The sequence below is a fragment of the Hyperolius riggenbachi genome, chromosome 1 (assembly GCF_040937935.1).
Source record: "Hyperolius riggenbachi isolate aHypRig1 chromosome 1, aHypRig1.pri, whole genome shotgun sequence".
NCBI classification, from domain to species: domain Eukaryota; kingdom Metazoa; phylum Chordata; class Amphibia; order Anura; family Hyperoliidae; genus Hyperolius; species Hyperolius riggenbachi.
The window spans coordinates 435,813,216-435,828,599 of NC_090646.1; the positions used below are offsets into that span (position 1 = coordinate 435,813,216).

At 40.8% G+C, this 15,384-nt stretch overlaps 1 protein-coding gene across 1 annotated transcript in view; it reads left to right on the forward strand.

Annotated features, from left to right (window-relative positions):
- LRRC2 (leucine rich repeat containing 2) overlaps positions 1-15,384 on the forward strand; it is a 351,879-nt gene that overhangs the window by 127,252 nt on the left and 209,243 nt on the right. The window lies entirely within an intron of this gene.

Below are 15,384 nucleotides of genomic sequence, written 5' to 3' on the forward strand. Positions count from 1 at the left end.
ACAATTGCCAGCTATGGCTGTGCCATTTTTATCAGAGGCCTCCAACATCCTTTTTACCTGCTTTGGTGTAAATCTGGCCTTAACTTAATACATATTGACTGCTATTAAGAGGAAAAGAGTTTGCAACCCTTGCATGGACCACGTCAAGCCATAGCAGGGACAGCTGAAAAGACTGTGACTTAGGGCATACTTGCTCTTTTATGTCCACTCAAGTTCATCCCTTAGCAGTGCTGCACGTATCCATTGACACCATACCAGGAAAGTAATGGGGGGGGGGGGAGTGGTAGGCTGGCCATGCTCAACACCCATATCCTAATAGGAAAGGGTGGTGAACAGCAGCTTGACCATACCTCCCATGGTAAACGGCAACACATTTTAGCCACAGTTGGATAGAGGAACCAAATGGAGCAGTGTAAGTTATGCAAACATTGGTGTTTTGATAAAAATAAAAGTATTTTGAGCATTTTTATCCTCATTTACCCATGTTGCTACAACAGTGAGAAGAGGAAGGAGTCTTTACTCCATTAAAACAACTGTTGCCCGGACATTAACTTTATCATTTTAATGTTCTATAATTCTTTATATTATTATTTTAACAATTTGCTGTAAAATCTGTTAATTAGAATGGTCAAGGTAAGAAACTGATTTGGGACCCTTAGTTGAGACAGTCTGTGATGGAACCCAGATTTTTACCAAATGTCCACATGAACCACACAATCCATTTTTAAAGTACCCACAGATAAGACATGATAGCTGTCTGAGAGAGTACAATGTCAATGTTATCTCTCAATCTTTGCAATGAGAACTCTGCAGAATACATGCACAATAGGCCGGTCCTGCTAAATGTATTGTGCATTTTCAGGTGGTGGGTGGGGACCTTCTTTAGCCCTTTATTTTTGCTGAATACAGTAAAAATTTGACAGTAAAAATCCTACAGGGCTAATCCTATTTTCATTGCCTCAAGGATTGGCTTAGATAGAGGATTTAACTGATTAACAATGTTAAAAATACAGTGTCTGCTGGTAACCTAATATGATTAATTTACACATAGTGCTCAGTTAAAGAACTTCTGTTTTCGAAAATCTTAAAATTTAAAATACATGTAAACACATACAAATAAGAAGTATGTTTCTTCCAGAGTAAAATGAGCCATAAATTACTTTTCTCCTATGTTGCTGTCACTTACAGTAAGTAGTAGAAATATGACATTACCGACAGATTTTGGTCTAGCCCATCTCCTCATGGGGGGTTCTCAAGGTTTTCTATATTTTTAAAAGCACTGAGTGAATGTAACTGCTCCGTCCAACTGCCAAAAAAGTTTGCAGCGAGCAGGGAGGCTGGCCAGCATCTTTGTATAAATCTTTTTCAGGGAATGTATGTCAGATTTCTACTACTTACTGTAAGTGACAGCAACATAGGAGAAAAGTAATGTATAGCTCTTTTTACTCCGGAAAAAGTGTACTTCTTATTTGTATGCTTTTTAAATTTTAAGATTTTTGCAACAGTTCCTCTTTAAGTACACTGAAATCTTGTTTGCATCGCCAGTCCTCCTCTGTAACTGCATTTAGTAAACCTGTAAGTAAGGTTAGGTATCATTACACTGTGTAAATGTTAGGTTTAAAGAGACACTGAAGTGAAAAAATATATATGATATAATGAATTGGTTGTGTACTATGAATAATTACTAGAAGATTAGCAGCAAAGAAAATATTCTCATATTTTTATTTTCAGGTATATAGTGTTTTTTTTTTCTAACATTGCATCATTCTATAATATGTGCAGATTAAACAACACTCAGCATTCAAAATGATTCTTTCAGAGCAGTCTGTGAACTAATGACCTCTCCTCTGGCAGAGAAAAAGAAAATTGTTCACTAACAGTTGAGATAATAAAAGTCAGAAAACAGCCCTCTCCACGACTTTGAAAGTCATAGAGCTAAATGGCTTTTTTGCATAGAGATAACAACTGGAGTTTCCTAACTCTTTCTGTACTGGAAACAATTAGACTGATGTATCTGATCTTAATGTTTTATTTCTTAGGTGTACTACACAAACAAATTATAATATCATAATTTTTTTTTTTCGCTTCAGTGTCTCTTTAAACTTAATTGCATTTGTGTTGTCTAGTATACTATATAAGAGGCTGCACATAGTGTTTGTAGCTTGTTTGTAAAGTTCAGTTCATGAGTGATGGATGTAATATTAGTCACTATCACAGTGTGTTTGTTGTGCCTGTCGTTCTGGGATTACACACGTTCTAAGTGTGACTTTAATTAAGAAGGCAGAAAAAGCATTTTGTTATGGCTTGCTTTTATTTTGTATTGACTCGGGCAGAATGTGGACATCACTTCAAAGTCCTCCGTGAGGATGCTAAAGAAAGGTTTTTAGCTGTTCTGGGAATTATTTTAGACATCGTGCTCACAGACACATGACCCAAAGCTCAGGGACTCTCAAAGTACAGATGCCATATCTGCCAGTGAACTCCAGGTCAAGAGTGTCATTGTGATCAAGGATAGTTTTCCTTCAGATGTGACTTCATTATGTACTAACAGAATAGCAACTGGCAATGGAATTCAGGCTACATCATTATCACGCTATTGAGTTTGCTAGCGGGCATGAAGTCCAGCGTGTTCCGTGTTACATGGAGTTAAAATAATCTTTTAGAATGCAAAAGTAAGAAACGAAAGTATCACTTACGAATAATAACATCATCTGTAATATAATGTGTGATCAACTTAACTGATATGATTTTCAGAATTCTGGCATGATGCAAAGTGCAAGCCAAAGAAGGTTCTAACTGATGCAATCATTACCCTATTCATGTGCCAAGCAATAGGTTGCAGCATTTCCCTCACACAGCTAATATGTGCATAGCAACTGGTATACAGTTGTACAGCAGTAAATGTGTTTCCAATGCTTTCTGTCAAGAATGTAAAGGACTGTAAAGATCCAAAAAAAAAAACAAATACAGAAATAGTTTGTGTTACTTTAACGTAAGTGAAGTTAAAGTGTTTTACTATGAGGCTGTGATGGAAATATAAAGTGTAGCTATATATAAACTCAAAAAGAAAAAAGGTAGAGAATATAGGATTTTTACAAGTTTAGGCGGGAAAGTTGATTGTAGAGGACTGAGCTAAAGCAGAAAGTTTAACTGCTTGCTTGCTTTGCTTCTGCATTACCAAGGTTATACCTTTAGCTCATAATATGGCCTTGGGTTGTTCCCACTCTACCTCATTCAGCTTGAATTGCCTGACAGGAAGGAGTGCAGGCATGTTTAAATAAGATAAAGATAAACAAAGAGCCTGACCCAGATGGCATCCGACCCTGGGTATTAAAGGAGTTGAGTTCAGTTATTGTAAATCCACTTTATTTTATTTTCTGTGATTCTCTTTCAAGTGGGTCAGTTCCTTATGAATGGCATACAGCTGATGTTTTCTCCTTATTCAAAAAAATCATAAACAGGAAATGATAGACTTGTAAGCTTAACAGCAAATGCATGTAAATTGTCTATAGCACAGAATAATCTTATTTCAGTTTGACAGCATGGTTTTACTAAAGACAGGTCCTGTCTCACAAATATGCTCAGCTTTTATGAAGTGGTGAATGAAAATTTAGATTTTGGGAAAGCGATAGATGTAGTATATCTGGACTTTGCAAAGGCTTATGACACTGTTCCCCACAATAGTCTGGTGCAGAAGCTAAAGGACACAGGGGCAAGAGAAAATGTGTGTATGTGGATAGAGAACTGGTTAAGGGATAAAAGGAAAAGAGGGTTAGTAAACAGAACATACTCAAAATGGTAAACTGTTAGTGGTGGGTTATTATCACAAGGGTCAGTACTTGGTCCAATTCTTTTCAATTTACTGTATTTATTAATGGTTTAGTAGACAGAATACAGAGTAATGTAGCCATCTTTGCAGATGATACAAAATTATGCAGAATAATCAACACTAAAATGGATAGTGACATATTACAACAGGATCTTGACAAGTTGGCCATATGGGCAGACAGATGGCAAATTAAATGTAATGTTGATACATGTAAAGTCCTTCACCTTGGACGTACCAATGGTAGAACACCATATAAAATCAATGGCATACAGCTGGGAACGTCAGACTTGGAGAAGAACTTTTGAACGGCATACAATGCAAGCAGTGGTAGTTAAAGCAAAGATAATTCGTAGATGCATAATACGGTAAATAAAATCTCAAGATGCTAGTATACTACTCCCTCTGTATCACTTATGAGGCCACATCTGGAGTGTGAGAAACAGTTCTGGGCACCACACTATAGAAAGGACATTGACATTCTATAACAGGTACAACAACGGGCAAAACTAAATTTAGATGGAAGATCTCATTTACCCAGAAAGGTTGGACAAACTGGGCTTATTTAGCTTGGAAAAAGATCGCTGAGAGGTGACCTTACCATGTATAAATACATCAGAGGGCAATACAAAAGCTTTGCAGATTAGCTTTTTTTCCCCTAGGGGTGACCAATGGACAGGGGGACATGATCTGTGTATGGAGGAAAAAAGTTTTTGCCATCTATTTAGAAAGAGGTCCTTTACAGTTGAAATCTGGAATTTCTTACCTCAGGAAAATAATTAAGTTATGGCAAACTCTATATCTGCATTTAAAGAGAGCTTGGATGCCTGTCTTGCTTTGAAGTACATCCATCCATTAATACTAGGTAATTACTGGATGAGTTGATCCAGGGATTTATCTGACTGCCATCTTGAGTCAGGAAATAATTCTTCCCTGTTATGGCTAATTGACACAGGTCTTGTAAAGTTTTTCACCTTCCCCTGGATCAACTGGGATATGTGCAGATCCAGGACAGTGTTTTTTTCTGCTTGAACTTGATGAATAGATACCTTTTTACAACCAAACTATGTTACTCTGCCACCTGCATTACTCATTTGGCATGTATGTACCATTGTTAATACAAAGAAATGGCCATATAGAATGCTTGCTTGGTGGGAAATTCAGCAATGGAATTTCCCACCAGGAAGCTTATTTGAATCTTCTGTCCAAATTCCTGTTGGTGTAAATGGTGGACAAAAGGAATTCCTAGAAGAAATGTTAATGACAGCAAAAAGGGCTTCTAACCATTATTCCTGAGGTGACATGTGGCATGCAGTAGCTAAAAGCTTATAAAAGATGAAAGAGTAGAAAAGAGAAGGACAGCATGAGGTGGGTATGAGTCATTTGTTTATAAGATTGGAACAGGAAAGATTTTGCTATGTATAGGTAGACAGAGCTCTTTGAACAACGATTGCTCTGACCTTTTGATTGGTTGCAGCTTTCCACCTTTTTCAAATGCATGTGTAAGTCATACTCACCATTAGTGATGTAGCGAACATCAAATGTTCGGTTTGCGAACGCGAGTTTTCCACAAATGTTCGCAAACCGCCATAGACTTCAAGGGGCAGGTGAATTTTAAAGCCTTTAGGGACAGTTTTTGGAACAGAGGTCAGTGATGGAAAAGTTGTTTCAAGGGGTCTAACACCTAGACCATGGCATGTCGGAGGGGGTCCATGGAAAAAGTCCCACCAAAAATTACGTAGTTGACGCAGAGTCGTGTTTTAATCTCTAAAGGGCAGAAATCCCATTACATTCCTGAATTTGTGGAATTAAGTGCTTTAAAACATCTGGCGTGTGTACATGGTGATAAGCTAGTGTAAGGGTTAGGCACGATTCATACTGACAAATGAAACACCGCGTTTAACACACCGCAAACAAATGCAAAGAGCTTTAGTGATAATGTCAGGTGAGCAAATCATTATTTTTGTTAGTTGACACACCCAGGACATAAATGTTAGTCCTCTTGGCAGCAATCTTCGTGTAGTGGTGTATAGTGGCTATCTTACTTGTGCGCACATTTGCGGGAGTGCAGACGATTACGGTTTTCCAGCCCCTATGGTCGTGTATAGGTAGTTCAATGACAGTTAAGTGACTAAAAAAATGGCTGCTGTGCTGGCTTTCTGATATGTCTGTGTGTGGGGGGCAGTCCAGGTGGAAGGGATAGTCTGATTGGCTGCCATGTGTCTGCTGACTCTGGGGTAAGGGGTCAATTTTTGGCTCCAATATAATGTATAGGGGGTGAATCGAACACATCATGTTCCCGAATAGACACAAACACACGTTGTTCACTGTGAACTATTCGCTGGGTGAACAGTTTGGGCCATCTCTACTCACCATCATCTAGCCATGCTTAACAAGACTCCTGCCATCATCAATAGTCTGCAGATGCTCAAGTGGCAATATTGCAGCTTTTCCAATAGCATATGCTACATCTGAAAAGTTACTGCACCTTCACAAAGGTAAAAACAGAAGCAAACAGTACTCATAGTACAGATATGTAGCTTGCATTTTTGAACATCACATAAATATATATATATATATATATATATATATGCAGTGGCTTGCAAAAGTATTCGGCCCCCTTGAAGTTTTCCACATTTTTTCACATTACTGCCACAAACATGTATCAATTTTATTGGAATTCCACATGAAAGACCAACACAAAGTGGTGTACATGTGAGAAGTGGAACGAAAATCATTAATGATTACACACATTTTTTACAAATAAATAACTGCAAAGTGGGGTGTGTGTAATTGTTCAGCCCCCTTTGGTCTGAGTGCAGTCAGTTGCCCATAGACATTGCCTGATGAGTGCTAATGACTAAATAGAGTGCACCTGTGTGTAATCTAATGTCAGTACAAATACAGCTGCTCTGTGACAGCCTCAGAGGTTGTCTAAGAGAATATTGGGAGCAACAACACCAAGAAGTCCAAAGAAGACACCAGAACACCAGACAGGTCAGGGATAAAGTTATTGAGAAATTTAAAGCAGGCTTAGGCTACAAAAAGATTTCCAAAACCTTGGACATCCCACGGAGGACTGTTCAAGCTATCATTCAGAAATGGAAGGAGTATGGCACAACTGTTCACCTACCAAGACAAGGCCGTCCACCTAAACTCACAGGCCGAACAAGGAGAGCGCTGATCAGAAATGCAGTCAAGAGGCCCATGGTGACTCTGGACGAGCTGCAGAGATCTACATCTCAGGTGGGGGAATCTATCCATAGGACAACTATTAGTCATGCACTGCACAAAGTTGGCCTTTATGGAAGAGTGGCAAGAAGAAAATGATTGTTAACAGAAAAGCATAAGAAGTCCCATTTGCAGTTTGCCACAAGCCATGTGGGGGACACAGCAAACATGTGGAAGAAGGCGCTCTGGTCAGATGAGACCAAAATGGAGCTTTTGGTCCAAAATGCAAAACGCTATGTGTGGCGGAAAACTAACACTGCACATCACTCTGAACACACCATCCCCACTGTCAAATATGGTGGTGGCAGCATCATGCTCTGGGGGTGCTTCTCTTCAGCAAGGACAGGGAAGCTGGTCAGAGTTGATGGGAAGATGGATGGAGCCAAATACAGGGCAATCTTGGAAGAAAACCTCTTGGAGTCTGCAAAAGACTTGAGACTGGGGTGGAGGTTCACCTTCCAGCAGGACAACGACCCTAAACATAAAGCCAGGGCAACAATGGAATATTTTAAAACAAAACATTTCCATGTGTTAGAATGGCCCAGTCAAAGTCCAGATCTAAATCCAATCGAGAATCTGTGGCAAGATCTGAAAACTGCTGTTCACAAACGCTGTCTATCTAATCTGACTGAGCTGGAGCTGTTTTGCAGAGAAGAATGGGCAAGGATTTCAGTCTCTAGATGTACAAAGCTGGTACATACACACCCTAAAAGACTGGCAGCTGTAATTGCAGCAAAAGGTGGTTCTACAAAGTATTGCCTCGGGGGGCTGAATAATTACGCACACCCCACTTTGAAGTAATTTTTTTTGTCCGTGGGATGTTCAAGGCTTTGGAAATCTTTTTGTAGCCTAAGCCTGCTTTAAATTTCTCAATAACTTTATCCCTGACCTGCCTGGCATGTTATTTGAAAAAATACATTTATCCAGGCACATCGCCTCTAGTTAGGACATTATATAAGTTATTAAGGAAAGGGAGGTGCTGAGGGGGGTGTGGCTAGAAAACAGCAAAAAATTGTGAGTGCGAGGGGTTAATAGATTTTTTGGTGTGTTATTTGGACTTCATGGTGTTGTTGCTCCCATCACAGGCCATCACAGAGCAGCGGTATTTGTACTGATATTAGATTACACACATGTGCACTCTATTTAGTCATTAGCATTCATCAGGCAATGTCTATGGGCAACTTACTGCACTCAGACCAAAGGGGGCTGAATAATTACGCACAACCCACTTTGCAGTTATTTATTTTTAAAAAAATGATTGGAGTCATGTATGATTTTCGTTCCACTTCTCACGTGTACACCACTTAGTATTGGTCTTTCACATGGAATTCCAATAAAATTGCTAAATGTATGTGTCAGTAATGTGACAAAATGTGGGAAACTTCAAGGGGGCCGAATACTTTTGCAATCCACTGTGTGTGTATATATATATATATATATATATATATATATATATATATATATATCTGATCATGCCTCACTCAGAACTCTCTAAGTAAGTCTTCACAACTACCTAACAATGCAGTTAAACGCAAACATATTTGCTAGGACAAAAGCTTATCAACTAGCTGGTAGATTTGATACAGTTTAAAGGGAAGCGATACTGGATCTTAATCTATGCTGTTTATTTTCTTTTTAAATGTACATGCTTACAAAGTAACTTTTTACTCATTATATTGTTAAGTATTTGTGTTAAAACTTTGTTTTATAAGCCTGTAGGCTAGTGACGCATCTGTTCAGAAGCCAAGCCCAAAAAGTTTCCTAAAGAACTAGGCCCAATTCCTTCCAGTAACATAAAAATGTGAGTGAAAACAACATTTTGAGATGGTGAATGTCATACTCATGGTGTCATCCTGTCTCTGTGCACATTTGCACCACTGTCCTCGGTTTGGTGACTGTGAATGGGGGCGTCTCAGGGCCTTGCGCATGAATACACAACGTTAGCTGTAGGTTTAGTTGCAGGCATGACATGCAACTTTACACACCAAAGTGCAAATCTAATAGCGTTGTTGTTCTTTCTGACAGCTAGTTGGGTAGCTGTAAGCTTTGTGCTTCTGGCCCGCCCTTACTAGTCTTGCTAGTGCTACTACTGTTGTGAACCAACCTGTTCTGACCATCATCAATCTAATGCCCTCTATTGACCTCTGCCTGTGATCCTGACCTATATTACTTGTCTGCTGCCTGCCTTGACTTGGATTGTCTCTGGATTCTGTCTTTTTGCTGCCTGCCTCAAATCTGGCTTGAACTTGAATTCAAACCTTGCTGCCAGCCCTGATTTCAGACTGAAATAGACTAAGAAGCCTGCCACTTGTCTCCAAATCAAGGTGTCACAATCCCCTCGATCACTATCTGAGGTTATCCCAGTTGTGACCTGGTGGGCAGTAGGCTGCAAATCCATTATCCCTTGAGGGGTGTGCTCATTAAAAACCTGTGGTCACTTAGATCCGCCATCTGGATAACCCACCTACCACTAGTGGAAGAGTCAACAGTATCCACATAGCTAACAGTGAAAAGTACTGCCCTCATCTTAAGTGGACTTGTGCACACAGTATGTTCATTTTCCATTTTCTTAGAAAACATTATTTATGTAATCCCCAGATTATTTCTCATTGTGCATGTCCCATCTCTGCCTCAAGCTACATATTATTAATTCAGAATCTAAAAGATAATATATAGTTATCAAGAGATTAATGAACAAATTCTGACTTAGAATTCAAAAAGATACTTCAGTCTTATAGAAATTGACTGTCAGATGGGACAGAACTGTAAGGATGTTATAATACACAACTGTATCCAACAATGAGGGAGAGGGTAGGAGGGGGGTTGATTTGCTTAAAGAATGATCTTGTCATCTTGTCATCTAGTTAAAATCTTGAAGTGTATGCATACTGCCTAGGGTCTGTGTCACCATAGACCAAACATTTTGAAATAAAACATATTAATTTATAATATTTTACTTCATTTTGTAAAGAAATGTGCTTTTGCTGGCAGCTGAATTCCAGTGTTTTAAAATTAATGTGAGCACTGCTATAGCTGTAATTCCTATTACAGCCTATGGTGGCGCTGGCTGCTCCCAAATCTCCTGCGCTGTTTTAACAGCGCTCGGATACAGATGGCCTGATGGCCGTTTCCTGCAAAGCACTTCATCAGAGGCTGGTATGAAGCCTCCTATTCCTAGCCTCTGATGAAGCACTTTGCGTGAGACTATCTGCACCCGGCACCCACCCATCATTCCACCTGCTCTGGCATTTGCCAGTTTGATTGAGCTGCTATCACATGTACAATGTATGCTGTGATGTTTTTAGCATATAAATAAAGCTTTTCAAAGCAGAGCCAACCACCATTCCTCCTTTGATGTTTCTACAGTCCTCAGGCACGACACAGCTGTAGATGAAGACTTGCTGTTGTAAGCTAACGTTTGCTTTAAATCTGGAATAGATGCGAGTCTCAGCCTGTAAACAGCAGAAACCAACTCATTGTTTCCCCTTTTGTATTAAATGCTTGGCCAATATTGTGATTTCTGGAGTATGAAATGAAAAGACGCCTTAGCCAGCCAGTATGACAATGAAGACAGAACCTTAGCATGCAGCATTTTAAAGCTCCCCTAGTGCTTCAAATAAAGTTACAAACCTGTGTTCCTAATATAGGAATAAAAGGAAAAACTGGTGAGGAGGAAGGGGATTAAAACAAGGAAGAAATGGGTACTTTTTATTTTGTTTCAGAATAATATGTAGGAAATAAAAAGAAAGTTAGGAGAGATTCTCATTAAAACCAACCCTCAGGCACTTCATACTTTTATATTTTTTAAGCTGCCATCAGCTGCCAAATATAGAAGATGGATTGTAACATAGCATGCACTGTGTGGGAAATGAAGCAAACATGAAATGATCCATATCAGAGAAGAAGGGAGAAAAATGGAGCTTAATGTCCGCAGATTTAAAGAAACAAAGGCATCAATAAATTACTTCCTATCAAATTCTGCCATTCGGTTGTTGAAAAATATTATCTTGCTTTCGGTAGATCTAGCAAGCCGAGGGAAAATGATTAGCAACCTTATTTTTTTATGATGAGCCTCTGTTGGGCATCTGTCCTACCTTAAAAGATGCAGAGGACTAAAGAGTGGGATATTTGAAGGTGAACCGAGCGATAATCAAATCCACCTTGGAGATGAAAGGAATGTAAATGAGACTTCAAAGTAAATCTTTAGAATGAAAGCTGGTAATGGGGAGCTCCAGTAGAAGTGATAGCAGCTGACAGAGGGAGAATGTGTAGTTTTCTCAGAAAAGCTAGGATTTTCTATTGAACCGTATTAGGCTATTCATAGATTCCAAAGGGGAGTCCTGAACACCAGGCGGATCAATGTTAAGGCAGGAAACAAACTCATGCATTAATATGTTTCACGTAGGTCAAGGCAAGTTTAGCACACAAATATCACTCTGATCCTTAAACAGTGATTTGAATAAAATCAATTAAATGGCATGCAGGAGTCTAGAAAACAGGCAATACTATATCCATATAAAATCACAAACATAAAGAGACCTTTTTTTAATATTTTAAAATGATTATTTTGTCATCTTTCAGATAACTATAGAAAATGATCTAAAGTAAGCGCAAATAGAGATAAACTACCTGTCAATCTTCTATTACACTCACTGAATAGATTATTCCATCAAGAATAAGCATAAACCTATAACATATGCTTTTTCTATGTATACAAACAAATGCAATATTTTAAAGTACATTCAGTGCTAAACAATAACAGTGCAAAAAATCTAAAGACTAAGACAATGTTACAATAAAATAGTGCAATCTCTAAAGTAAAAAAAAACAAAAAACTTAATGAAGCTAAAAAAAGATGTAACATTGTATTAAGTGCTAAGTTACTTATAATTATAGTAAATAAAAACTGTATTAGGTTCAGTGCATACAGTATCAGGTAGTTAGATTGCTGTGATACACATCAATATTCACCCGGGGGCAGCTGCTGCCCCCCCAGCCATCCGAACCCGCAGTAGGAAGAAGCAACACAAAAGGAGGTGCAGCAGGGACAGCGGCTGGGAGGAGGGCCAGACCCCCCACCTCCCTCGCCTGGGTCTCCTCCTTCTGGTGCTTCCCCCTCCAAATTAGCAGCGGCAAACAGAAGCGGGCATCAGCAGGCAGAGAGGAATTACTCACCTTTTTCCTGCGTTCCAGGCGATGGTACGCAGCGCCATCGTCATATGACACTGGTCACCGCCTTCTCCACCATTCTGTGCTTCCTGATTAGTGGAAGCACAGTGAGTGGCGGAGACCAATGTCACGTGATGATGATGCTGCGCGCCATCGCCTGGAATGCAGGAAGAAGGTGGCCACTTCCTCTCCACTCTCTGATGCTCGATTCTGTTTGCCACTGCTAATTTGGGGGGGGGGAGCGTCAGAAGGAGGGGACCCAGGTGAGGGAGGTGGGGGGGGGGGTCAGGCCCCCTCTCTGCCACTGTCCCTCCTTCCAAGCTCCCCCCATACTGGGGGCCACAATGCTATACTGGGGGTGACTATACTAGCTATACTGGGGCGACTATACTACCTACACTGGGGGCAACTATACTAATACGGGGCAACTATACTAGCTATACCGGGGGCAACTATACTAATACTGGGGCAACTACTCTACCTACACTGGGGACAACTATACTAGCTATACTGGGGACAACTATACTAGCTATACTGGGGGCAATTATCTCTCTGCCTTTCTGATGTCCCTTTCTGCTGTCTCTCTCTCTCTCTCTCTGCCTTTCTGCTGTCTCTTTCTCTTTGCCTTTCTGCTGTCTCTCTTTCTCTGCCTCTCAGCTCTCTCTCTCTCTGCCTTTCTGCTCTCCCCCTCCCTGCTTTTCTGCTCACTCTCTCTCTCTCTCACTGCCTTTCTGCTCTCTCTCTCTGCCTTTCTGCTGTCTCTCTCTCTCTGCCTTTGTGCTCTCTCTCTCTGCTTTTCTGCTGTCTCTCTTTCTCCGCTCTCTGTCGGCGTCTATGCTGTCTCTCTCTCTCTCTGCCTTTCTGCTGTCTTTCTCTCTTTTTTCCTGTGCTCTCTCTATCTATGCTGTCTCTGTCTCTGTGCCTTTCTGCTGTCTCTCTCTCTCTGCCTTTCTGCTGTCTCTCTCTCTCTGCCTTTCTGCTCTCTCTCTCTCTCTCTCTGCCATTCTGCTGTTTCTCTCTCTTTCTGCCTTTCTGTCATCTCTCTCTTTGTCTTTCTGCTGTCTCTCTTTCTTTCTGCCTTTCTGCTCTCTCTCTCTCTCTCTCTCTGCCTTTCTGCTGTCTCTCTCTCGCTCTGCCTTTCTGCTCTCTCTCTCTCTCTCTCTCTCTCTGCCTTTCTGCTGTCTCTTTCTATCTCTGCCTTTCTGCTGTCTCTTTCCCTCTATTTCTCTCTCTCTCTCTCTCTGCCTCCCTGCTGTCCCTCTCTGCTGTCCCTCTTTGACTTTCTGCTCTCTCTCTCTCTTTGCTGTCTCTCTCTCTCTTCTGCCTCTCAGCTGTCACTCTTCCTCTCAGCTGTGTCTCTCTGCAGTCACTATCTCTCTCTCTGCCTTTCTACTGCCCTTCCCACACACAGGCACCCTCCACCTACCCATTGGCACCCTCTCCTGCCCATTGTCATTCTCTCCCACCCACTGGCACCCTCCTGCAAAATCTGGGGTGTGACTCAATGCCACACAGGGGGCATGGCTTAAGTTTCCCTGTCACTACCGAAACTGGGAGGCACCTGTGTCGGAGGCACTCGCAATCTAATCCCTACCATAGTCTTAGTCTCATGTCTCACCATTGCTAAGTTCATGTATATTTGGCTCCACCTTTGACCACACCCACATCGTGGTTCATGGCCACGCCCATTTTTTGGCGCAGCTCACTATGTGCGCCACATGATTCTGACCCCCCTCCTGAAAATTTTCTGCGGAGGCCGGTGCATTTCTCCAGCAGGTACACCACTCCTGCTAATCCAATTAATTCAACAATCTGAAGAAGGCACTCCACAGGCTTCAAACTTTCGTTTGGTTTATTAGAGAGGTTAGATTGCTGTGATAGGACAGCTTAGTCATATTTTTTTCCAGTTGATCTTGATGGACTGATGTCTTTTTTTCAACCCAACTAACTACTGTGTGTAACTATATGCTTCAAGTTTTCAAAACAATCTGAATGTTAGTGAAAATTATTTTATCTTTTATCTGGTAAAGATTAAAGCGGACCCAAACCAAACATCTTTCTTTATTAAAAATATTTTTTTAGTTGCACCACTCTGACACATACAAAGATAAATAAACACTCCTTCAAGCCTATGAGCATTTCAGTGCATGCTTTTCACCCTTCTCTTTTCATAACTAGGGTTATACAGGTGACAGCCTTTAGCAATTCCTCCTTTGCCGGACACCACCTACTCCACCAGTTTACTTGATTCTGCCCCGGCAATATGAGAAGAAAGGGAGTGGTTCCTCCAATAAAAGTAAAATATTTTATATTTGTCATTATGCAGCTGAAAAAAGGCTGCTCTTTATTATTTTATTATTATAATTTAGAAAATAGATTTTACTTCTGAAATCTTGTATTTTTAATTTGGGTCCACTTTAACTGATGCAATGCTCATGCTCTGGCCATAAATAACCTAAACATGTTTAGGGGAACTAAGGTCATGGTGTATAATCAACCAAGGTCAAGCATACAATTTATTGAATTTGATGACACTATAGACGTGAAGTCCATCCACCAAGTAGATTCTGATTTAGATGACAGAGAACACATTGCTAAAACAATTTATATCTTCGTAGCACCGACTGGACACATAGCTATAGAAGATTTTATATGAAAGAAGGAGGTTGCCCTTTTAGTAAAAGATCATGTTACAACATATTGAAACATCCGGCTTCATATAAGCCACTTTTTCTTAACCTCCTTAGCGGTATGCCCGCCGACTGTCCCCAGGAGTCCCCCAGTATAATTTTTAGAGATCCCAGGGCTATAATAGCTTTAGCTAGCACTAGGCTAGCTAGCAGTGGTGGCCAGCATCCCCCTGATTACTTTTGATCCCCCCGATCGCCCGCTAAATACATTACACCCCCCCTTCCCCTGGACCCAGCGATCTCGCAGCCTTCCTGTACATCTCCGGTCCTCTCTATGGGGAGGATCGGGTCTGTGCATGACGTCAGGATGTTGCCAATGTCATGATGTCATGTTCGATCCTCCCTATAGAGAAGAGCGTAGCTGTCTGGGGAGGCTGCGCCGATTGCTGGATCCAGTCTGGGTAATGTATTTAGCGGGCGATCGGGGGGATCAAAAGTAATCGGGGGATGCTGGCCACCACTGCTAGA